Source organism: Rhineura floridana, chromosome 6 (genome assembly GCF_030035675.1).
Source record: "Rhineura floridana isolate rRhiFlo1 chromosome 6, rRhiFlo1.hap2, whole genome shotgun sequence".
NCBI classification, from domain to species: domain Eukaryota; kingdom Metazoa; phylum Chordata; class Lepidosauria; order Squamata; family Rhineuridae; genus Rhineura; species Rhineura floridana.
Window position 1 is genome coordinate 69,069,015 of NC_084485.1, and position 27,029 is coordinate 69,096,043.

Below are 27,029 nucleotides of genomic sequence, written 5' to 3' on the forward strand. Positions count from 1 at the left end.
AGAACACACACATGATAAGGAGCTGCAGGAGATCCAATTTCCACGGTGCATCCATGCTTTGCATTTTTACGTGTGCTCTTAAGATGTTTTCTGGACATGCCTAACAAATGTAGTGTAAGGGGCAAAATTGTTTGTCTCAACGAGAGAAGGGTGGGGCAGAAAAAGAAGTGTCTGGGTCCAAGGTTCAAAACTCAAAATTATCATCTACCCAATGAAAAGGATTTCTTCATAGATGCCCAATTCATCAAAGAAGGGAACAATGCTGGGCCTGTACAAAATGGACAGGCTCCACTTGGTGTGGAACCAGACTGTTGGAGCTTAATACCAAAAAGGTGGCAGAGCAGTTTTTAAACTTATTGCGGGTGGGAGACGCTGATGGGAGCTGTGGAGGGTCTTGTTCAGAATGAACCTGCTGGGATGCAGATGAAAAAACTGATGAATATTTAAATGGGAGAGGCATAGAACTAGGCATTGTGAGTGCAGGGGCACAGGATAGCTATTTAGAATGACCAAAGCACCACAGGCCAAAAACAAGGCACTTGAAGAGAGACACTTAATACTACTGTTCATACACTAATGCTAGAAGCTTCCAAGACAAGATGGGAGGACTGAAGTGCTTGGTCTTAGAGGAGAGCATTGATATAGTGAGCATAACAGAAGTCTAGTGGATTGGAGAGAACCAGAGAAATGTGGTTATCCCTGTTATAAACTCTACAGGAAAGACAGGGAAGGATGTACTGGAAGTGGTGGCGCTCTATATGTCAAAGAGGGCACTAGCAAGCTAGAAATCCCAAAAGGGGAAGATTATTCCACAGAATCATTGTGGGTGGCAATACCGGGCCCCAAGAGTAATGTACTTAGTACTGGGGACATTCTATCAAAATGCTCAGGAAAATCTCAAGATGAATAACAAAATCAAGGAAGCATCCGAAAGAGAAAGTGTAGTAGTAATGGGTGACTTCAACTAATCTGTCATAGACTGGCTACATATGTGTTCCAATCACATATGTGAAGAAGTAAAATTTCTAGATACTCTAAATGACTGTGCCCTTGAACAGCTGGTCACAGAATTGAACAGAGGATCAGCAATCCTGGACTTAATCTTAAATGGCACCCAGGAGCTGGTGCAAAATGTGTGGTTGAACTGATTGGGAGCAGTGACCATAATACTATTAAATTAAACATACATGTAAATGGTCAATTGCCAAGAAAATCCAACCTGGTCACATTTGACTTCAAGAGAGGAAATTTCCCCAAAATGAGGGGTTGGTAAAAAGAAAATTAAAAGGCAAATTTGAGGATCAAATCACTCCAAAATGCTTGGGAGGTTATTAAATTTTTTTTATAATATATATTTTAAGGACCCACCCTATTTTGTGATTCTGGTTGTTTTTAACACTGTATCTTGTTGTAAACTGCCCTTGGACCTCTGGGTGAGGGGCAGGCAATAAATGCAATAAATGCTAATAACAGTAAGAGGATGCCAGTGTGGTTAACGGGAAAAGTCAAAGACACTATTAGACACTATTGGCAACAAGAAAGCAAAAAATGAAAGTCTTGTCTAAATGAGGACAATTTGACAAAAGAAATGCAAGCAGACCATAAGGGATGCTAAAAAAGAATTTGAGGAGTACATTGTTAAAAAAAATAAAAAACAACAAAAAATGCAGATAGTAGTGATGAGAGACAAAGTTCTATGCTGATTAGACAAAATAAAAACTGACAAATCGCCAGTGCAAAATTCTCAAAGATCTCAAATGTGAAATTCCTGATCTTCTAACAAAAATATGTAACTTGGTTACCTTATTGCCTGTTCTAGGAACGCTGGTAGAAAGCATCGTTAATGATAAAATAACCAAGCAAATAGAAGATCAAGCCTTGCTGAAGCAGAACCAGCATAGCTTCTGCAAGAGTAAGTCCAGTCTCACTAACCTATTAAGACTTCTTTGAGACTGTCAACAAGCACACAGATAAAGATGACCCAGTTGACATAGTGTACCTGGATGTTCAAAAAGCTTTCAACAAGGTACCACACCAAACACTCCTGAGTAAATTTAGCAGTCATACAATAATAAGAGATATCTGCTCGTGGTTCAGAAACTGGAAGCAACAAGTAGGAATCAATGGACAATTCTCCCAATGGAGGGATGAGGAAAGTGGAGTCCCCCAAGGAGTAATATTGAGACCCGTGCTTTTTAACTTGTTCATAAACAATCTAGAGTTAGGGGTGAGCAGTGAAGTGGGCAGGTTTGCCAATGATACTGGATTATAAAACCAAAAGGGTCTGCAAAGAGCTCCAAAAGGACCTCTCCAAGCTAAGTGAATGGGTGGTAAAATGGCAAATGCAAAAACAAAACAAGACAAGCAAAACAAAAACAAAAAAACCCCAAAACTAAAGTGATGCACATTGGTGCAAAAAAAATCTTAATTTCACATATACACTCACGGCGTCTAAACTGGCAGTGACTGACCGATAGCTTGATGAAGACACTGACCCAATGTGTGGCAGCTGGAAAAAGGCAAATTCCATGCTAAGAATCATTAGGAAAGGAACTGAAAATAAAACTGCCAGTATTATAATACTATTACACAAATCTTTGGTGTGACTGCCTCTGGAATATTATGTAAGAGGTTCAGAAAAGGGCAAGCATAATGATCAAGGGGGTGGAGTGAATCTTTCCCTATGAGGAAAGGTTGCAGCATTTGGGGCTCTTTAAAGAAAAGGCGAGTAAGAGGTGATATGATAGAAGTGTATAAAAGTATGCATGTCATGGAGAAAGTAGACAGCGAAAAGATTTCTCCCTCTCTCATAACACTAAGACTTGTGGACATTCAATCAAGCTGAATGTTAGAAGATTCAGAACAGACAAAAGATAGTACTTCTTCACAAGCATAGTTAAAATTATAGAATTTGCTTCCATGGGAGGCAATGATGGTCACCAATTTGGATGGCTTTAAAAGCAGATTAGACAAATACATGAAGGATAAGGCTATCAGTGGCTACTAGCCATGACAGCAATGTTCTGCCTACACAGTTAGTGGCAGCATGCTTCTGAATACCAGTTGCTGGAAACCACAGGAGGGAAGAGCGCTCTTGTGCTCAGGTCTTGCTTGTGGGCTTCCCATAGGCATCTAGTTGGCCACTGTGAGAACAGGATGGTGGACTAGATGAGCTATTGTCCTGATCCAGCAGGCTCTTCTTCTGTTCATATGCTAACAACATCAGAAAAAGAGCCAGTTCTTAAAATTTTGAAACAGCCAGGGAGGAGTCCTAAATAGAGATGTGAAGGCCTGGAAAAAAATGGAAAAATTCAGGAAAAAAATGGTTTTTTCCCCAATCCCCTCCCCCGAAGCCTTTTTTGTTTTTTTCCTGAAAAATTGGGGGGGGGGGAAATTAAAAATGAAGAAAAAATTGATTATAGAATGTTTTACTTTAGCATGATGAATAAAATGTTTCACTGAATCTTGGTCCACCCTTTTCCTTCGTTCTTTTTATGGGAATGGATGCTTTATGTCTGCTTATTTATTATTATTTATTATTTATTTAATTAAGCTTATATACCGCCCGACTAGCAACAGCTCTCTGGGCGGTGAACATTAAAAATACAATAAAAATAACACAATACAGTATATCACAATACAAAACTGTACAAAAAACTGTACAGTCTAAAATCAAAGTGCTTGACACTGTGGAGGACTAGCAGAGACACAAATAATTTTCTTTGTTATTAATGTTGTTGATTTCTTGTTTTTTTTCTAAATTGTTTTTTGTCTGCTCCTCATAAACTGGCAAAACGAAAGAGGTTCCTTACAGTTCAGGAGCATGTAGCTCCATTTGTTACAAAAAAAGTAAAAACTTTAAAAAGTAAATTCAATTTGTAATAAATGTAATTTTAATATACCAAATGTGATAATTCTATGCCAAACCAACTTGTACATAATTACATTTTATGTTCCTGAAGTAACAAAGTGACTTTCAATCTGTAAAAAGTGCTAATATTGCATTTTTTCAATTTTTTGAAAACTTTCATTTTCCCCCCAAAAAAACTGGGGAAAAGTTTTTTTCCACGGCTTCAAAATTTCCAGAAATTTTACATCTCTAGTCCTGAAACATCTTAAGAATCATAAAACTGCAAAAGCTGCATTGAGCCAAACACAGTACATCAGACTGCATCTGAGCATGATGAAAGGCCATTTTTCTTTGCACGCACTTTCCGTTTTCCCCATAGATATTCACATTTCATCCTTGCTATCTCCCAGCATATTGTGAAAGGAAGCAAATCAGGATCTATACTCAAGTCTACACAATACAGCTATTCCTGAACTCCTGAGGGTTTGCCCCCCCCCAGCAGAATCAAGGTGGGTGAGAAAGATGCAAAATAAATGCAAATTGGAAAAGTATGCCAGTGAACAGGCTTGGAAGAGAAGGATGAGGAAGGGCACCCAAGAGGAGAACATTTGTCCCCTTGGCTAAAGCTCTTGGTGGAATCAGCATTCCAAATTCTAATACATATTTTACAAATGAACTTTCAAAGCAGTGGAGGAAGGGCTTGAGACAACTACCAAAGCAGTGTAGTTATTTCAGTCTTCCCCATTCCCACAGCAGCCATAAACCTCAAAAAGAAATGAGAAACATACGTCACAGGTTTCCCACAAATCAAGCTGTCCTCTCCAGAACTACAACATAAAACAGGATCATGGGTGCATGTGGTAGCAATCTGGCAGTGTGTTGTCTTTGCAAAGAGGAGTCCTCCTCGAATAACATGCCAAAGCATCCCCCCTTGCAGTCTATCTTTCCATGGGTCATTACCAACCCCCCCCTTCACTACATCACAGAGCAGAGCTCTGCCAAGAACATATGCATTGCAGCAGACCACAGCATGCTCTACATTGTGAAGCTGCACACTGCAGCAAGTCAGTGCATTCTGCAGTGATTTGATGCGTTACACATTCAACTGCAGCATTACAGTGACATCAGAATTACATAGCTGTTTGCTCTGACAGAGCAGACACACAGCAGAAGAAAAAAAATGGGGGAATAGAAGGAAATCAATATGGCAAATTTCATCCATCGCCCACTCCCAGTCCTTTTTGCTTGGCACCATTCAGTGTTGGAAAAAGTGAGCTTTTAGCACAAAGTAGCCACACAGGAACCAAGCTGGCACTCAAAGAAGCAACCCTGCATCTGGAGATGAGGAGTGTGATCATATGCAGATGGTAAGCCAGGATGAAGGAAGGAGGTTTATGGGTTTAAAAAAAAAAAAACACAGCAGAGGAAGGAAAGTGAATAGAAGATGGAAGAAATAAAGGTGGGAAAAGACAAGGGCTAGTTTACAAATTATGTCTGCTCCACATGGCAGCTGCTGACATATCATGACCACAAATATTGGGCAGTCCTCCCTACATCACCAGAAGCCTCTTTTTATGTCTGTGGTGGCAAAGTGACAAAACATTCCATTTACCGGTGAGCCACTGTGCTCAAATGGTGCACTGTATGTGACAGCTGCCAGAAGGCCACAAGGCAGTGGCTGCAACACATAAGCTTTCCTCAGCATTCAGCACTCAGAGGTATATTGCCTCTGAACATGGATGTTCCATGGAGCCAGAATGGCTAATAATGGTAATAGACCAAACTCCTTTTACTATCTGGCTACCGGTCATCACTCTATTTTGTAGTAGCAAATTCCATAAGTTATTTTTTGTGAAGTTGCGATTCCTTTTGCTTTGCTTCCTCCTGAATTTGAGGCATTTTCCTAGCCCTGGTCCAAGGAAACCTCAAACAAATCATATGAAGCTAACTCAGCTGGTTCCAGGAGGTAGGCAACTTGGACTTGAGAAATGCAGCCTCTCAGCGACAGCCCTAATGTTTTAAAAATGGAATTCTAGAGGTCTGTCCACAGGCACATTCGTTGGGATGCACAGCTCAGCAGAAACTGCTGCAAACTTCCAACTGCTCCTTAAACCACACTAGTGGAAGGTGATGCTGGCGGGCAGTGCACAAGCCCAAGGCCCATTCCCTTTATGATAAATCATGCTATATCATGATGTCCAAATGCAGTCTTTGGATGAGGAAAAAACACCCCTGCAAATCAGCCCTGCCTTGTCATAACGCTTCTGGTGTGAGGAGGAGGTTGGGAAATAATAATTTTAGTAACTGCACTATTTGCCACTTCCCACATCTGCATTTAAACCTTTGAAAGCATCAATGCCCTGCAATACAAAATGAATCAAGGCCTAAGGAATCCAATAATTGTATTTATTTCTCAGGGGGGCACAAGCAACAATTTGGAAAATCTGAAATCATTGTTGGATTTAGGTATCTATACTGAATTAAGTTCTCTCTGTTGGGAGGGGGAGGAAATCTAAGACAAAATAAGAAAAACAAACCATCACAACTACTGTTTGCTTAGGCTGAAAACCCCTTTTTGTAGGTAACGGCACACCTATATATCCTATATTAAACAAGGAGTACAACAAGATTCTTTGTGATGCCATGGTTAAATAGATAACATGCACATCATGAGATCTATTGTTGCAACATCCGCAGACAATATTTCAACCACCATTTGTATAATATCAGCCCCACCCATAGTTGACAAGGGGATCTGGGTTGCTTTGATAGCAGGTTGGGATTGAATTTGCATGGGCTTACTAAATGCAGATATTCAGGATAAGCACCTTCAGCCTTCAGACACCACCTGCTGCAACACAAATATGCATAACTTGGGGTGCTGGTTTCTCTTGCTCCCCTTGTTCAGAAGTGTCTGCCTTGCATGCAGAAGGACTCAGGTTCAATCCCTGGCATCTCTAGGTAGGGCTTGGAGAGACTCCTGTCTGAAATCCTGAAGGCCCTCTGCCAGTCATTGTAGACAATACTGAGCTAGATAAGCCAAGGGTCTGACTCAGTATAAGGCAGCTTCCTATGGTCGGATGACTACAGTTTCTAACAATTCCACTGAAACCACAGTAAATGAAGCATGTAGACTTGTAGAGAAAGCTGTGGGGAGTGAGGAACTACACTGACATGATCATGTGGCAATTATATTGTGCTGCTGCAGAATACAGATTTAGTGGAAGTGCAAATTTTAAACCAACAGCCCCCAAAGGTGGAGGAAGGGCTGCTAAAGGAGTTGAAAATGTGTTAATTTTGATCTCAAATTGCAAAAAATAAAAAATAAAAATTGGCTGCAGTCTCTCTTTTGGTTCTGCAATACCTTTTTGGATTGATACCTGCCCACTGTGACTGAGTTATAATTATGAAGCATTACTTCACAGCTTTAAGAGAAAGCCTCAATCAAATCTTAAGCACTGCCAAATAATTATGAAATTGTCATTCCACAGAACCACTTGCTAGGGTGGGACTGACTGTGCTTGCAGAAGGATACCTCTCTCCTTTTAGGAAGACTGGACAAATACTCCTTAGAGTTAATGGAATGGCTCCCACTAGCTTCTCTTCACTTTATGCTTATGAGCTGTTTTGATGCTTTCATGAAGCAGCTACACAAGTAATCATCTTTCCCCACTGAATTGTGTAAAGTTCCATTTGTCATCTCATCTAGCAGATGTCCTAGAAATTACAGGTTCCCTGGAAGTACAGGAGCCTGTGGCTTTAATAGCCTGACCTTCAACAAGTGAGCCAAAATGTCCCCCACCCTCCTCAGTTCTCAGATGTCCTGTGTTGTAGAGAGCCTCCTGAACTGCCATTCCCAAAGAGAGAGTTCAGTTATGTGGGCAGGTCACCAGGTTGCTGGCACCACGCACTGGAGAAAGAGTAGCACAAATATTTACCAGATGTGAGACTCTAGGGTCAGGCATGGGACTCATTGGCAAGCCTTGTATCCCCTAAGGAAATAGAAAATAAAATGGGGCTACAGCTATTAAAGATGCCCACTGCAGCCTCCCATCCCCTGAAATATAATCTAAACCTACAACAAGTGTGTCAAGGGCTTATTTTATTTCCTTTTTACATTTAGGAATGTAGAAGGAAACATTAACCATTAATACATGTGGGCTGGCCATGGAAATCACTTATTAGAATATCTGTTTGCTCATTGCTAATGCCAATGCCCCGGGGCAATACATTTATGTACACTTTTTGACAAATCATTTGGCAAAGCAATAACAAAATCAGAAAGTTTTGTTTGGAAAGTATTACACATATGTGACAAAATATACTTTGCTCCCTTGATCACAGGAGGTCCGTTTTCACCTTTTTTGTCACCTTACTTTGAAAGCAGCTAACAGTAGTGAAAATGAGCAGGAATGAACAGGCACAGAATACTGGCAAAACATTCCAACAAAATGTTTCACTTACATTCTTCATTGAGCTCATTCATCATTGAATATCTCCTCTGCAAACATGTATCAAACAATCTGTTTAGGTCCTTACTGGCTTCCCACACTACATGGGCAAGTACAAATGAATGGATCAAAAAATAATCCCATGTGGTGTTAGTCCTGGCAACTAGGAAGAAGGAGGAAATGACTCGCCCACAGATGCGCATAAGGGTACAGCAACATCAGAGAAGAAAGAGCAGTGGATTAAGCATCTGAACAAATATAACTTTCTACTTAAATCTGCAGCAGTAGCAGATTGAATAATGCCTCTTTACAATATAATACAACAGTTTTCTAACACAAAAGGTAACGTTCAAGTGATTAAAAAACCCAAAATCTTGTACATCACAGAATTACACTCCAATTCTCTTTTCACATCCAATGCCTTGGAAAGCTGATTAATACTTGAACACAGGAGAGTGCTATGACCTGTGTGTTACCACCAGGGCATGTTTGAAATGGCTGTCCAACCTCAAGAAATTCATTTTTACAGTTTTACAACTTCTAGTATGAATAACTATCAGAGCAACCCCATACATGCTTACTCAAGAGTAAGTCCCATTGCATTCAATGAAGGTTACTACCAGGTAAGTGTGCGGAGAACTATAGCCAAAGGCTGTAGTCCTAAACACATTTACAAATAAATAAGCCCTATTGAACACAGTGGGATGTCGTTCTGAGTAAAAATGGTAGCCAATCAGTTCTTAAACTTAAATCTTCCTATCAAATTTTGCTTCCACTATGTCAACAAAGCCCATCCAGACTTTATCAAAAATAATGCTGGAGACAGGCATTAATTTTTAAGAAAAAAGAAAGATGTTTTTCAACAGCTTCGTTTTGTACACACATCTTGCAAATGAGTGGCAACATCCTTTGGAGCTATTGTAACTAAATCTCCATGTGCTTATTATTAAATATCCTTGCCCAAACACAGCATTTTCCATCTTTAGCACTGTCAGAGACCCAGGTCTCAAAGCAGCAGATAAGACAGTTAACCTGTGTCTGGACAGCAGTTCAGAAGTGGGGGGGGAGAGATAGGGAATTAGAGGCTGGAATACTCATTCATATCACACATATCCCATTTCCTGCACAGAGAAATGTCAAGGGGAAGTATGTAGGGTGGCTTTCACTTGACATGCTTGTTGTTGTTTGTTGTAAAAATCTTAAAAACCTTTCAATAAAAGACTGAAAGTCTTATCTGAGATTAGGAATGTTCTCCACTTTCTATGGGAAGATTTCCATTTGTGGGCTGTCACATGCAATTTGAGAATGAAGAGATCAGAGCTCATAGCAACGTCAAAAAAACATAGGCATGAAGTATTTGGGATCCCCGCAGGTCAGATCTGAAAGTGACAAACCTTCCATGGGTCACACTGCAGAGACGCTTACCTCTCAATCACCTGACATTATATGCATCCAGTATGAGAAAGGTAAAATCACAGCTGCAAAGGAATGTTCCTTTGCAGCCACACCTTTACCTTTGGCACTGTTTGGTGCTTTTCCCAGATGCTCTGCTTTCATCAGGGAGATGCACTCAGGAGTGATTTGGAGCTCCTGACTCTATCCAGTCCCTACCAAAAACAAGGCAACAGGGTAAGGTGACAAATTCAAACAGCACCAAATTCAAGCTGCACTGCAAAGGAACGTCTCTTTGCAGCTGTTGAATTACTTGTGGCTGCAGCTTTATCTGTCCCATACCCGATGTCCTATGACATCAGGTGATGGACAGGTGGACATGGCATGACCAACACAGTCTCATGGCACAAGTGGACCTGGCGGGCCTAATTAGCCCCATGGGCTTAAGCCCCCTTCCCCCATGGTCTAGTGCTACATGAACAAGCCTCCACAAGCCCAAGTGAAGCACTGGGCTGGCATGCTTCCCCCTATTCCCATGGGTGGGACAAATTTAATGAATAAATAAGATAGCTTCTGCTGAGTTTAATTTCACTGTTGCAAAATCTTGGCTTAATAGTACATGCTGTGACAGACAAGGCCAGGTACCACCCTTTTCTGTCATTAGCCAATCCTGTAAGTGGAATGTTCAGAAGGTGGAAGAGTATAAAGAGACTATTTTTGTCAGTCAAGCAGATCAGATGAGTTGGGGGTTAGAAGAGAGAGAGACAGTTTGTTGGGTGCTGGTTGAGAGTAGGTTAACATGCAGAAACAAAGTTCAGGTGAAGGTGAAAAATTGCAACGCTGTAACCATCATGCTTACATGCCAGCTATATATGATTGTCCTAAATAAGTCCATGGTTTAAAATAAAGGTTTTCCTCTTTATTTTACATTACTGCCTGGATCTCTTGCTGTGGGAATACAAGGTACATTATTCCTAGAACCCATCTGTACTGATCACACATTTAGAGAAACACTTCACTCATTCATTTTACTGCTCCTATTTTAGGGCAGTTACCTCATGGCTGTCAGTAACTTTAAAAGTGGTTAGAAAAGGAAGGTGAGGTGGGGTAGCCAGTTCCAGAGAGGGGGAGAATGTAACTAGGGGAGTGGACCCAGTTTCCTTCATCTGGTTTTAAAAGGGATATCACACATATGAACCAGGGATCCCGGTTTACAACGAGCAGTGGTTAGTTTCTTTAAAAAGTCAAATTTAAACTATGGTTTACGAAGCTGGCTTGTTTAACTAACCACTTGTTTTAAACCAGGATCTCTGGTTCATATGCACCATTAAACTGAGATTAAAAATATAAAGAAGAGCCCTCCTGGATCAAGCCAAAGGCTCATCTAGTTCAGCATTCTGTTCTCACAGTCACCAACAAGATGACTATGGGAAGTCCATAAGCAGGACCCAAATGCAACAGCACTCTCCCCTCCTGCGGTTTCTGGCAACTGGTACCCAGAGGAATATTTTCTCTGACAGTGGAAGCAGAACAGAGCCATTATGGCTAGTTTTTAAAAGCAAAACTTGGTAGAAGTCCTCCTTCAAGCTGCAAGAGAGGAATAAGAGAACATGCAAGTCTGGTGCTTTGTTTGGGCCCAAGCAGCACCAAACTATGGCTCAGCATTACATGTAAACATGGCCTTTGAGTGACCTAAGATTTGATTACCTTCCCAGGCAGTGGGAAGTGATTGCTGTTTTGTATTTCTTAATCTCAGGAGCAGGGGCCAGCCCAGCTGCACCCAATACAAACATTTCAGCATCCTCTGACTTTACAAGGGATTATGAACGTACTTACAGGCCTGTGCTGTGCAGTTACTTCAGTTTACAGGATGTCTTGGCCCAGTCCTACCCATGGCCACTGTAGAAGCTACTGCCTTTTGTCTATGCCATGTTAGATCATTCAGAGTTCACAAGACAATAGTAAAAAGGGAAACAAGATGGCTGGTGGGAAATGTGGTTCACCATATATCTGGATTCCCCACCCAACCCTAGGCAAATTCAATTAAAGGCTGAAGGCATGCGGAGTCAGCATAAGAAGTGTGTTTGGTTCCATTACATTAAGGATAGGAAGCACTCTAGCTAGAATGCAAAATTTCTGGCAGTATTTAAACACCCAAAGACACCCTGCTGTACAAAATGAGCCACCTCATGTCTGAAACAAGAGCCCAGTCCTACAGGTCCAACTGCTGAATTTAAGCGCACTCAGAGAAAGGACAAAGGTCACCTGAGGAGGCATTTATGGTGTAAATAAAGAGCCGGACAAAGTCATGCTCAGGCATCAGATGCATAAGTACATACATCAAACTCCTTTCCGATCCAGAATTTGTTCTTCCTTAGCTCCCAACTTTCCCTTGCTTCCATTTCTGGCAAGGCAGCCCCAGGGCCACTTGGTGGTAAAAGATACCCTCTCCCTCAGCTCCAGCCTTATTTTTAGACTCAGGAACTAAAGGAGCCAACAAGCACCCCTCTCTGGAGGTTAGAAAGATGCCCCATATTCCAAATTTGGGAGTGAGATAGGAAGAAAGTACATTGACCCAAAGGTTAACAGCCTAGTGACTTTTCCTTAGTAGTGACTAAGGAAAGGAACAATCCAGCAAGGGCAAAAGCATTTAACAGGTTCAAATCATTGCTAATTAGGGTTGCCAGGCTCAGGGCCTGAGACTGATCCTGTATCTTTAGGAGAAGAGAAAGTCAGCCAAGTGCAGGTGTTCTTGCAACATGGCAATGTGAAAAAAATTCTCCCTTCCCCCTGCACAACTTTTAAAGATACAGAAGACCTCTTGGAGGCAGGGCCAGGCAACCAATAGGTCTTCTGTATCTTTAAAAGTTGTGCAGTGGGAAGGGAGGATTCCACCTTGTGGGTTTTCTCATTACAGTGTTACAAGAACACCTGAACTTGGCTCACTTTCTCTTCTCCTAAAGAACATAAGAACATAAGAAGAGCCTGCTGGATCAGGCCAGTGGCCCATCTAGTCCAGCATCCTGTTCTCACAGTGGCCAACCAGGTGCCTGGGGGAAGCCCACAAGCAGGACCCGAGTGCAAGAACACTCTCCCCACCTGAGGCTTCCGGAAACTGGTTTTCAGAAGCATGCTGCCTCTGACTAGGGTGGCAGAGCACAGCCATCATGGCTAGTAGCCATTGATAGCCCTGTCCTCCATGAATTGGTCTAATCTTCTTTTAAAGCCATCCAAGCTGGTGGCCATTACTGCATCTTGTGGGAGCAAATTCCATAGTTTAACTATGCGCTGAGTAAAGAAGTACTTCCTTTTGTCTGTCCTGAATCTTCCAACATTCAGCTTCTTTGAATGTCCACGAGTTCTAGTATTATGAGAGAGGGAGAAGAACTTTTCTCTATCCACTTTCTCAATGCCATGCATAATTTTATACACTTCTATCATGTCTCCTCTGACCCACCTTTTCTCTAAACTAAAAAGCCCCAAATGCTGCAACCTTTCCTCGTAAGGGAGTCGCTCCATCCCCTTGATCATTTTGGTTGCCCTCTTCTGAACCTTTTCCAACTCTATAATATCCTTTTTGAGATGAAGCGACCAGAACTGTACACAGTATTCCAAATGCGGCCGCACCATAGATTTGTACAATGGCATTATGATATCGGCTATTTTATTTTCAATACCTTTCCTAATTATCCCTAGCATGGAATTTGCCTTTTTCACAGCTGCCGCACACTGGGTCGACATTTTCATCGTGCTGTCCACTACAACCCCGAGGTCTCTCTCCTGGTCGGTCACCGCCAGTTCAGACCCCATGAGCGTATAGGTGAAATTAAGATTTTTTGCTCCAATATGCAAAATTTTACACTTGTTTATATTGAATTGCATTTGCCATTTTTCTGCCCATTCACTCAGTTTGGAGAGGTCTTTTTGGAGCTCTTCGCAATCCCTTTTTGTTTTAACAACCCTGAACAATTTGGTGTCATCAGCAAACTTGGCCACTTCACTGCTCACTCCTAATTCTAGGTCATTAATGAACAAGTTGAAAAGTACAGGTCCCAATACCGATCCTTGAGGGACTCCACTTTCTACAGCCCTCCATTGGGAGAACTGTCCGTTTATTCCTACTCTCTGCTTTCTTAACCAATTTCTTATCCACAAGAGGACCTCTCCTCTTATTCCATGACTGCTAAGCTTCCTCAGAAGCCTTTGGTGAGGTACCTTGTCAAACCCTTTTTGAAAGTCTAAGTACACTATGTCCACTGGATCACCTCTATCTATATGCTTGTTGACACTCTCAAAAAAATTCTAATAGGTTACTGAGACAGGACTTTCCCTTGCAGAAGCCATGCTGGCTCTGCTTCAGCAAGGCTTGTTCTTCTATGTGCTTAGTTAATCTAGCTTTAATAATACTTTCTACCAGTTTTCCAGGGACAGAAGTTAAGCTAACTGGCCTGTAATTTCCGGGATCCCCTCTGGATCCCTTTTTGAAGATTGGCGTTACATTTGCCACTTTCCAGTCCTCAGGCACGGAGGAGGACCCGAGGGACAAGTTACATATTTTAGTTAGCAGATCAGCAATTTCACCTTTGAGTTCTTTGAGAACTCTCGGGTGGATGCCATCCGGGCCCGGTGATTTGTCAGTTTTTATATTGTCCATTAAGCTTAGAACTTCCTCTCTCGTTACCACTATTTGTCTCAGTTCCTCAGAATCCCTTCCTGCAAATGTTAGTTCAGGTTCAGGGATCTGCCCTATATCTTCCACTGTGAAGACAGATGCAAAGAATTCATTTAGCTTCTCTGCAATCTCCTTATCGTTCTTTAGTACACCTTTGACTCCCTTATCGTCCAAGGGTCCAATTGTCTCCCTAGATGGTCTCCTGCTTTGAATGTATTTATAGAATTTTTTGTTGTTGGTTTTTATGTTCTTAGCAATGTGCTCCTCAAATTCAGATACAGGATCAGTCTCAGGCCCTGAACCTGGCAGCCCTATTGCTAATCCAGACAGCTGCAGAAATCTTTTTAAGCAGGAGTCCTATACACATTTACCTGACAGTAGGGGAGGCTACTTTGTTGGGCAAAATGGGATAGCACTCTCCCAAGATTGTGAACCCTCAAAAACCTCCAAAGCCATAGGCCAGTCTTTCTCTGATACCCACAGTAATATTAATACATTTCCACTGATGGAGAGGCTTAAAAGAAAGAAAACCAGTTACAGAAGGCTTAGCTAGGGAGGGCAGTAGAAAAACATTAATTTTCCCCATCTCCCTCCTTTTGTCTTAGTAGCTAATGGAGTCATCCTGTATCAAAAGACCCAGAAAATAAACAGAGGTGGGTGGGCCTCTGAATGCTCTCCCCCAGCCAATTAGGACCATGCATTCTTCCTGCAGGTATCCTCAGTTTCCTAGTCTGGGTGGGTGTTGAGGTCCAAAGCTTTCTGTTTGACAACAGAAAGTTGTTTAACAGAAAATGCTTTTGATCTCAACCCACCCACAAACACACAAAATCTCCCCTTCAAGCAGCCCCCCATCACCAAACTTCAGCATATTCAGAGCTACATTGCCTCTGAAGCTGGAGGTTCCATATAGCTATAAATTGGCAGATACCGTTCTCCAGTTTAGAGACAGTCTACCTCTGAATATGCTGAAGGAGGCAAACAACAGCAAAACATTATTGACATCAAACCCTGCCCGTGGGCTTCATCTAGTTTCCATTATGGGAAGCAAAGTGCTGGACTAGATTTACCTTTGGTATGATCCAACACAGCAGTAGGGAGATGCTGTGCTGTGGCAACCCCAGAAATAGTTCCCCTAGGACCAGGCCTACGACTGCCACAGGGCCTGTGCATGTAACAATAACAATGATAATCATTATCATTAATATAAATGTACACAGGATTAAACCTTCACTGTTTTGCATTGGGAATCAGATGGTTAAACCAGTTGCAGCCCTTGATACTCTTGCCTGCCTATAGTGTTCCATTTAGTGCAATCCAAACCATGTCACATGCTAGTATAGTGTAAAGGTTAGAACGCTGGACTAGGACCCGAGAGACCAGGGTTCAAATTCCCATGAAGCTCATTGTATTACATTGGGGTAACTGCTATAATTTTATATTGGTGAATGGTGTATCAGGGTAAGACACTTTTTGGTGCTATGTATTCATACAACTGTGCCACTTTAGTGTTTACTGGGCTTTTTTGCAAGACAAGAGGATAGGGACCTCACAAGTAGCAACCCCACAGGCTTTGCCTGTGTTGCCTCCATAGGTGCCCCTAGGTTCCACCAGCCTCCACTGCCTGACAGTAAATTCTGTTGACTTCATACGACTTCAGGTGTGCGGCAGGTGGGTGTGACTGAGGGGGAAAAGGCTTCATGGGCCAAATTAGGACTTCTGCCAGGATTACAGACCAAAACTCTTACAAAACAGTAAGGACACCAGCAGCTGTTGGTTAAGCAACCCATTTACAGCTCCTTACTAGTTTGGGTGGCCAGGTGAAAAAGAGGACAGATACACCGGCTGAAATCCCCTTTTCAAAGCAAGGAATAAACTGGGCCACCCTACCAGGAGTGTATATGATGACCCTTTCTCAGAGGTGAGAGGTTAATTCTGTCTTCAAAATCAGCTGGCTCTTTGCAACAAGCCAGAAGTACCCTGACAAATGGGCAACAACCGCCAGACTCATTTCACTACAGTTATCCTCCTGCCAAAAGATAACGGATTCTAAGTGAGTAACGACAATGCAAAGATTTGAACTGGAGAGCTGAAGGAGTCCAGATATTCCATTATCATTTCTGGGAGGGGAGTGTGTTTACACTATAAATTTAAACCCACGTCAAACCTGTTCAACTGTTACGGCTTCCCAAACACAGAATCCTGGGAACTTTAATTCTGTGAAGGGGTTGTGGATTTCTAACAGGCATTTTCAGCACCTTCATAAAGCTAAATGCCCAGAGTTCAGAGGGGGGAGCCATGAGAGGAAGCAAGTTCAAACTAGGGCCTGTTGAACTCTTTCAACTTGCTTCACCCTCCAAATCACCTTTTCAACATGGCAAACCAAGCAGCGGCTGAAGTCCTAAATCCAAAACCATCTGTGGTTTAATACTTTCCTTTTTTTTTTTTAATGGACTGCCTTCAAGTTGATTCTGACTTATGGGCAACCCTATGAATAGTGTTTTCATGGTAAGTCGTATTCAGAGGGGGTTTATCATTGCCTTCCTCTGAGGCTGAGAGGCAGTGACTGGCCCAAGGTCACCCAGTGAGCTTCATGGCTGTGTGGGGATTCCTTACGACCAATTTAAAAGTCACGAAAGCTTGAACAAGCTTTTAAGTCCAGCCTTCTATTTTGTGAATCTGTAATGGATCCTAATAATAGTATTACTACTATGAGTAACTACAACAACAACAACATTGCTGGCTACCCCATACAGATTTCCCTACCACTTAAGACTGGCCAGGTGAAAAAGAGGACCTGTATCTTTAATAGTTATGTGGAAGATTTTTTGGATCTCCACACCCCACCCCATGGACCTGCAATTTTGATCTCAGGGTAGCTATTAATGTGAACAGGTCCCTAGGCTGTTCTGGAATAAGCTTTTTGGAATCTGTACCCATCTTCTTGGAAGCCCATTGCTCTTCTACCCACGAAGGCAAGTAGGAAAGAAATGTCTTCTATTGGTAAGCCATCACGATAACAGAAATACTTAAGATTCGGTACCTGCCCTATCGGTGACTCCATCTGACTATGGAAAGGTCATTTAGCCTCATTCTCTCTCACAAATGTAGCATATGTAAAACAGGACCCAGAAACCACCTTCCCTATCACCTGTTATCTATTTAGATCTGCTCTGACATACAAGATTTTCCTCCTCCCTCTTACGGCTTTGTACAGCACCAAGGCATAATAGGCCCTCTCGTCTATATAATAAATACAAATACCACCAACAGTAAAAGCAAGCCTGTGTTGAGTTACAAAGAACATTTCAAGAAGAATGCACACTGTGCACATCTCATCACCAAAGGGGTAGATCACATAAGCTTGACATTGGTTGGGGCTAGAGGTGCATCATTTTACACAACCAGAAAAATCTGTCCCGGTCTGTCTTTAAAAAGATGACAAGCCTAAAGGGGGGGAGATATAAAAGCACTTCATAGATTAAGAATTTTTAAAAGCTCCTTACCATTACTAACAGCTGCTATCACTCTGTCTCCTAATAAACATACTGTGAACATCACTGTTTCCACAACCAAGCCTCACTGGCAGACAGCAATTGGGGGGGTGAGGGGGAGAGAGAGACACATAGCCACACAGAAAGAACTAAGACTGATGGGGCTGGCATGGGATGTCTGTCTTCTGCCTGGAAGGGCACATGCACCTTTGCTCTTTCAAGCTTAAAAAAGAAGAAAAATCCCCCAAAAAAAGAACACACAGAGGAAACATTTGTTTCCTAAACATCAAGACTAGCAAAAAGCATTCCAGTCACAAGGATGTTACCTCTGGGGCTTCCAGAATTTAGGTCCCCTTCACATGCACCCAGCAACAGTGAGTGGTGTGTTTCCACACCACTGATGTGTGTGGGGGGGGGGGAGAATGAATCAATCACACAGGTATGGCCAATCACATGCGATTTTCCCTTACTGGTCACTCCAGCAGGATAGAGGTCATCCAGCAGGTGGGGAAGATATACCCTGCCCATGTGGTTTATTTTATTTACTTAAGCAGATTTATATTTGTATTCACAATATGCAGAGCAGGTAACAACTACATGAGCCATTCAGAAGACAGTAACCAAACAGCAAAAGCAAGAAATCAGGAGCAGCTAGTAGAGGACAGCATGGCGGGGTGGTGGCATTCAACTGACGAGATCTTGCTGCTTAATGGGAAAGAGAGGGTGAAGATGTGAGGAGACCAACATGGTACAAATGCGGGATTGGCTCTTCCGGTGCATTTCCACCGTGCCAACCTCCCCGTTGCCTTGCCCCCACTCCTCCTCAGTAAGCAGCAGTGACCCAGCTGTTGGGAGGTTAGGTGAATGCCACCACACCATATACTGCTGGCAGCAGCATATCCTAAACACATAAAACAAAGGGACACACTATTAAAAACTCAGCAACCTAGCAGGCCAAATGTCTGCCAGAATTTTAAAAAATGTCTTGACTAGGAAGAGGAAGGTTAAAGCAGAGGAGGCCAAACCGGCCACCCGAGTTCCACCATTCAGGTACAGCTACAAAGAAGGCCCTAGCCAATGTCCCAACCTAGGGTTGCCAGGTCTCCGGTTTTCTGCCGGAGTCTCCGGCTGGGGGAAAGGACGGCCGGCCGCTTCACCCCTCCTGCTGTGGGTGCTGCTGGGCGGCAGCGGCTGCGATGGGGCTCAGCAGTCTCTGGCTGGGGGGGCCCATCGCGGCCGCTGCCGCCCAGCGGCACCCACAGCAGGAGGGGTGAAGCCGCCGGCCGTCCTTTCCGGAGCAGGGGAACCGGCTCCAGGGCTAAGAAGGAGCCGGCCCTGGCCGGCCTCCACTCCTGCTGAGGCTGCCAGGCCGCGTGGGCCCCGTCTCCTAGCAACCACTGCTGAGACGGGGCCCACGCAGCCTGGCAGCCTCAGCAGGAGCCATGGAGGGCAGGCCGGGCTGGCTCCTTCTTAGCCCCGGAGCTCCTGCTCCGGAAAGGACGGCCGGCGGCTTCACCCCTCCTCCCTCTGGCTGGGGGGGCCCATCCCAAGAATGTACCAAAAAGCATATAAAATCTGTATTTTACTGAAAGTGTGTCGGGAAAAAATGGCATATTTTAGGCTAAAAATGCATGCATACACCAATTAGTATTTGATGTAAAGCATTTAGAAGTTTCTTATGATTAAGCAGTACACAAATGTCATTAAATGAACAATGCCCACAATAAGGTAATAAATAAGGCAAAATGCCCACAACATGCCTATTTAAAAAAATACAAAAATGAATTGCATTCTGTGCATTAAAAAAATCACAAATTTATATGGAAACAGGACAGAAAATATTTAGGAATGAAGGTATGTGAAACTGGCTTAGGCGAGAAATAGACTGATCTAGCCATCCTTCATAAAGGGCAAAGTGTCTGGATCTTTTTAGTGTACAAAAAAGTCAACTAAGTGTGTGTGTGCAAGGGAGGGGGGCATAATAAAGATTATGCATGATGTGGGGAAGTTCATCTCCCTCTCTCACAGTGCTAGAACTTCAGACATTCAATGAAATTAACTAGCAGAACTTCAGGACAGACAGAAGAAAATCTTGAATAAACATATTCTTTAAAAAGAAAAGACCTCCACACATCTTCATACCAACCCTGTGAGGTAGGCTAGGCTGAGAGCTTCATGGCCCAGCAGGGATTTGATCCTGGGGTGTTCCAACCTCACTGAATCTCATATAGAGCGGTTAACTGGTTAGTGCGCGGGGTGGGTGTGTTCTTGTCCAGAGACATTAGCCCTCCCTAACATGCTACAGAGGGACAGTCTCTGTGACCGGGGCTTAATCTGAGTCAGTGCTCAACCCCTAAACCACTTTTCCATGACAGTGCTCAGCTATGGCAGTAGTGAAGCAAAGTACCTCTGAGGGTGTGCAGAGTGCATTTCTTTTGCTGCTAAGTGATTATAGCCACCCTCAGCCATACATTAAGAACTAGGCCAAAGGGCATCCTGGTCAGAGGGTATAAGCTTTCCAACATGCTCAAAACCTTGGCGCCTCTCGTTATAGAAATAAAACCCACTGTGCTTGAACATAAACAGTCCTTTTTAAAACAGAGGTGGCTTGAGAGAGAGATTTCGCTTGCCGTGGTGTGGGCACACACATGCACACTTCTTTCTTCCTACTGTCACTTCTGACAGAGCTGGCAGTAGGTGAACATAAAGCCAAAAGCAAGCTGGACACCCTTCTTTTCTCTCTTTCTCTCACCCTCTTTTCTTTATCACCTCTCATTTGTCTGTCCTTCCCTAATAAAGGCCATGTCAAGTTACTGAACTGTAGAGAACTGCTAAGGATACACAACAGCTTTTGCAAAACTGAGTTTATTATGGAAACCTGATTCTTAGCTGATCTTTTGCCACTGGTCCTTGAACTCATTGGAGCCGGTGAATGTCACCTGGCAATTTACAGTGTGGCAGAGATTGCCTCCTTGCATCCAACTACAGAGCCAGAAACTTCAGCAAAGCACCCAAGAGATTTATCCCAATCTACTTTCTGCCCACTTGGTCCTGCCCTGTAGTTAGCGTGGGGCAAATGGGTGCACTGCCCTCCCCTAGAGCTGTGTTTTTCTCCCCACCCCCACCCCATTTTTTTTTTAAAAAATGTGTTTTTAATTTGTGACATGACAGCCAGTCTCCATTTAAATAATGACAGCTTGTTTTAAGAACAGGAGCAATTTAAGAATAGGACCCTCTGAAAAATTCAGTGAATAAGGTAGAGCGAGTGCACAACAACAGCTTCATCTAGAAGAGCCCCCCAAACTATGCTCATTCAAGACTTTTCCCTGACTGAGGGTGGATTTTTCATTATCACAATCACCCTATAATTAAGGGATCCTGAAAAAAAGCTTATATAGTAACATGGCCATTGAGGAATTAAATATTAGAAATTTGTATTATGGGTTGAGAGCCAGTATGGTGTAGTGGTTAGAGTACTGGACTAAAACCTGGGAGACCAGGGTTCGAATCCCCACACAGCCATGAAGCTCCCTGGGTGACCTTGGGCCAGTCACTGCCTCTCAGACTCAGAGGAAGGCAATAGTAAACCACCTCTGTCTGAATACTGCTTACCATGAAGACCCTATCTGGGATCAACTTGAAGGCAGTCCATTTCCATTTTGCATCACCCTAAGCTTGTGAGAAAGAATGAACTTGTCACTTCAGATGGACTTAGGAACACCCTATTTTAGATAAGATTTCTATTTTAATCTCCAATCAGAGAATTTTTTTTGGAATGGTATGCTCCAAGCAACTGTGGTTGATACAATGTATGTTTAATGATGTCACCAGGGCCCGCCCCGTGACGTCACCAGGGCCCGCCCCCATTTTCTCAGGTTTTTGAATGGTTCCGACCTGGCAACCCTATCCCAACCAGTTGTGGACAGTCACACTTCATTCACACATGCAGCTCTGCAATGCTTTGCTGAAGGTGAACTTCCCAACTCTCCACTCCATATGTCGCATCAACACAAAAAACCACAAGCATTCATGGAAGCCAGGCAGCAAAATAATGCCAATGTAGGCCCTGCCTTCTGCATCAGACTTGCATGGAAGACCAAAGGCCATCTCAGCACCCTACCAACAAATTCTACCACCCTGCCCATCCACAATGCTCCTGTATAAAAGCAGCAAAGGAGGTAGTATGACAAGCAACTTGCCCCTTTCTCTCAGGAGGCATGTGCGGCCAACTGCAAGCCGGCAAAGAAGATGCTTTTATTCATCACTGCCCTATTATTCCTCACAATAGCAGGGATTAATTCTCAGAACAAACAGAGCTTTGCCTCCATTCTGAAGTGCAGCAATTTGTTAAAGCCAATGCTGTAGTGTACACAGCTGCAAAATACATAATTTCTAATTAATGGCTTGTTTTATAGCACTGTGCATACATCAGCTGAAAAGCAGCCCTTGCTCTGAAGAATATATTCGATACACACAGATAAAGGGTGGGGTGGGGTGGGGAGAGTCTAGGTTTTGAGGTTACCAAGGTAAGTGACTTGCTTAGCGTAGTACAATAATTCAGCATGAAAGGAACAGCACTGTGATTTCAGGACTTCAAAAAGATCCTGGCTGCTGATCCACAATCTTCAATGACTGCATTAATAAAGTAATAGAAGCCATGGCAGAGTATGCCTTCATTCTTTAAGCCACACTCAGACTATATAAGGACCTTACAACTTCCATCAATACCCTCCATTCTTCCTATATAAGGACCAAAACAGCTATGTCATGCAGGAAATCCATCAAACAGGATCTCCCACGTTTTTAGAAAGGTGTAAATACTACTCATGGGCTCCACCGATTTGGATTGGGAGTGAGAAGGGGAGGATTAACCTTTTCCAGTTGCACCAATTTCTTGTTGAAAATCACCCCTAAAGCTTCTAATAACTCATGAAGGCAAAAATTCCTGTATTGTATCTGTTGTTTCCCCTTCCAGAAAGTCCATGGGTGGGACTAATCAACGTCAGTCAAGGAAATGGTACAGTACAAGAGAAAAGAGTTACAGTAATACCTTGCATTAACGTACTCAATGGGACCAGAGCGAGTACGTAAACCGAAAATGTCCTTAAAGTGAAGCACTACCTTTTAAAACTTTTTTTCCCTCTCCTTCATGCAGAGCCTCAAAGTCCTGCGCTAAAGCCTCTGCTGCTGCGCTGCCGCGCCTCCCAGCTGATTGCGATCTCGCCTCCCAGCTGATTTGCGGTGGCACAATCGCATCTATTTCCACCCCCATGTGCTAAAGCCTCTGCTGCTGCGCTGCCTCGCCTCTCCCTAACCTTAACCCTGTAAGTGGTTTGCTAGCTGTGTTTCTGGAGAAATACAGGCATATGGAGCATGTACGTTATAGCCAGATGACGTTAAGTGAAGCCATGTTAAGCGGGGTATGCCTGTAATCTATTTTCCCCTGTCCTGCTGCCTGAATCACATTGTGCATTATTCACATGAAGGAGGCTTCACAAGCATAAGGGGCTGCGGAGCTGTTCTGCTCACCTCACACCCAGTGTTGTGAATTTCCCTGGCCCTGGCTTAATGCGTGAATTTCTGCAAAACGAAAACCTACGCACATAGACCTTGATGCATATAGGCTTCCCCGGAACTGGGAACCCTGCGCTATCATGGCCATCCATGCTCAATGCTCAGCTTTCCAGTTAAGTCTGCAAACCTCATTAGCTCACAAACATTTTTACTAGCCTGCCTCACAGCACACACCTATGCAAGTCATTTCTGGTATAGGAGGCCATAATAAAAATGGCTCTCTTTCTTCTCGTTATTTAGTTTGGGACTAAAGTTGCATCAGACACTTTTTTACAATTGACCTGGAGGGGATTCTTACCATATGTCACCAGGCAAGCCTGCCTTAATGTCTAATCTGAGGGGAATGCAGTGAGTGCATTGTTGGATCCAACACTGATTTAAAGTTTGTTAAACACCAGCAGTGCTTTCTACTGTGTAACTTTGAAGCAACCAAGTACAGCAGGCGGGCAATGCCTTTCTTTCCCAGAATCAGTTCAATTCCCAATCTAATAATGGGGGAATGAAGACAACAGGCAAAACATAGTTTTATTTCTTTATTTTGTTGAAATATATATATATATACACACACATACACACACACACCCATATAAAATATCAAGGCAGTGTACAATACTATAAACAAGTATAATAAAACATAAAACACTATGAAAACAATACAGAATGATCATAAAAATGACTGGCTCATCTTTAAAAAGCTTAAACAGCTTCACAGGCCTATTGGTATAAAAACGTTTTCAAGGGATGCCTAAAAGTCAATAGGGATGATGCCTACCGAATCTCTGCTAGTACAGTGTTCCTTTGCACGGGACTGACAACACTAAATACTCAACTTCCAGTTGAGGCCAGTTACGCTTCTATAACACAGGGGGCCTACCCAATGCATCATAACAACCAGTTTGGATTTGGTGGCTTGAAGTATTCACACAACATCATTCTTGTCACCCTTCCTATGCACCACGGTCAGCCAGTGTTCCACCTGTGGCTCACCAACTGATCTATCAGATTAGCTTGGGCAACCAATACTGCCTTTCATACTTCCATTTGTAAAATGGGGATCATAATATTGCTGTCCACTGCCACGATATTGTGGTTTGTGCCAGCAAAGGGCCATGACGTTCTCAGGCAGCATTAATAATATTAATATTTAATCCGTCATCATACAGAACCTTCTTTTCTTCACATTACACACAATGAGAGGCCAGACTGTGCTGTTTCTGCCTCTCTCTTTTTCCTCAAGCACTCTTTTGCTGCAGAAACAGGAGGGGGAAAAGAACAAGATTTTTTTTAAAAAGGGAAGGATTATAAACCTATGGAAACTTTGTTATCCTTTGGCATTAAAGCCAAATGCAACTAATTAAAACACCATCAAAGTCAGATATTTCATTAGCTCAGCCTTGGAAAATATTGGCAGGGGACAGCAGCAAAGTCAGCTCCCATGACCAGCTGGAACACAGCATCTCTACCTGATCAGTGCATCACCTGCAGATGTTCAGGGAGGTAGCAAAAAAGATCTGGCCAGAAATGTTATAGGGATGACTTAGAAGCCCAGCCTCACTGTGGTTAATCTTTTTAAGTTTTGTTGTGGAGGAAGGAGATATAATCTCCTGCTTTAGGATTTGCACAAGTCTTTAATTTTTAGGCAGTATGAAGGATGAAACTATTAAGGGTGCAGATTATCCCACATATGCCCACTACCTTCCTATAAAGCACTGATTCTTAGCCACCATCAGAGATAGGACACTTCAGATCAGAAGTCTCAGGCAATCCAGCCTGTAAATTCTTTCTATCCATTTTCTGCTCAACTCTGTAGTCTACAACAGTTTACCACTTCAGCTCAAGATTGCCACCTAGTCATTCCCATCACCATTCCCATACAATCACCTCTGCTTGGATGACAAAACAGATACTGAGGAACTGTATTCAACATAGCACTTCGGTGAACGTTCTGTCAACGCAACAATTTCTCCTTGTGCAATTGAAGGTTCTCTCCTTTCCCCATGGGGCCCCCTAAATCTGTTGTGGGTTTTCCCCCCAACCCTCCAGAGAAAATCTGGGGACAGCGAGGGGCACCCAGGGGGGATCACATTGGGCTAGCACTAATCCTTATGCTAGTGCAAAAATTTAATTGAATACCATCGTGAAAGCTTTCATCAAGTTGTATAGGTCGTCTTCTTTTTTTGAAAGCCAATGCTCTTGCAACCTGAATATTCATCTGTGACAATCCATGTCAATCCCTGGAATGGCTTGGATGAAAGGGCTAGGCCAGGCACATTTGTTTTTTCTCCAGAGAACACCAACCATGGGAAAAAATAATAATCTTTGGTTTGGAATGCAAAATCTACATACATGTACATAACACTTTTTAGATGTATTTCACAGGAATACCTATGTTCAGTGGAGGAAAAAGATTTTACACTAGAAACAATCCATAGCATCAATGCATCAGAGACCACTATGGATGAGACTCAGACCACAGACATAATACATTCATTTCCCTCTTTCACCCCATCTCCTATGATTGCCCAGTCAGATCGACCTATCACTTGGTTTTCCTCACCCCAAAAGTCAGAGCCAAGCACACATTATATACATTATGTGCATGCATGAGAATATAAGAGAATACATTTTCCTACTCACCACTGACAGGGTCTACATCTCCCATTCAGCTGGGTCACTCAAGTAGCATGCCACGTTCCACTGCAAACAGAGCAGTGAATAAGGCCAAAGAGATCCAATAACTTCAGTCTCAGTCACTATTGAGCTTATAGAACCACAGTGGTTAAGAGATGTCTTACAAACACCATCTTGGTCTTGATTCTCTGTATATTTTTATGTACACCGCTTAGAAATCCTTGTGATTACAGAGTTTATAAATGTCTTAAATAATCCAAATAAAATAACTGGTGCTTCTTTCTCCATGCTCCTAGTTCTTCTCTCCTACCCTGCTAAAGAAGTCCCAACATCCACCCCAGAGACTGCAGTATTTCAGTGGCATTGCCAGAAAGACAAAAGTAATGCAACAATAAGATATTACTGTAACACTCCAGGGACATTTCATCCATTAAAGCTCCATCACAACCAATGAGACAAATGATGGATGAAAGTTGGAACATCTTAGTAAGCAGTGTCATCAGCTGGCAAACTTTGCTGATATGCACTCAAATGAAAAATCTCGGAACACAAGGCTTGTAAACTAAAGAGTCAAGCTATAAATTATGTGGGAGATCCAAAACTGGAACTCCTGGTGGTTTTGGTTTTACTTTGAGTCAGCCACATAGGGTTCTGAATTTGATGTGAGCAGTGGCACTGGGGAAGGGGATGTTTAATCCTTTCTGTGCACATACACACAACTCTACCTTGAAGCTGCCAGTAGCCCCACAGGGGAAAAAATAGAGGTACCTAGCCCTACTGCACCATTAATAATTTCCACTGGAAGATGTGCACAGCAGAAATGTGGAGAGGATAATATTTGGTTGTTTCAGAACAGAAGTGCAGTTTATTAGCAGTAGCACAGTGCACATTTGCCCTACTTGGTAAATACAAAACACCACCATAGCTACAGCAGATGGATATTAGTATCAGCCCATCAACACACCAAT

At 42.8% G+C, this 27,029-nt stretch overlaps 1 protein-coding gene across 10 annotated transcripts in view; it reads right to left on the reverse strand.

Annotated features, from left to right (window-relative positions):
* ATP2B4 (ATPase plasma membrane Ca2+ transporting 4) overlaps positions 1 to 27,029 on the reverse strand; it is a 184,737-nt gene that overhangs the window by 142,742 nt on the left and 14,966 nt on the right. The window contains exon 2 of one of the 10 annotated variants that reach the window (XM_061632238.1): positions 26,068 to 26,127. The exons of the other annotated variants lie outside the window; for them this stretch is intronic. The gene's annotated coding sequence lies outside the window, so the exon portion shown is untranslated. The remainder of the gene's footprint in view (positions 1 to 26,067; positions 26,128 to 27,029) is intronic. 10 annotated transcript variants of the gene reach the window in all.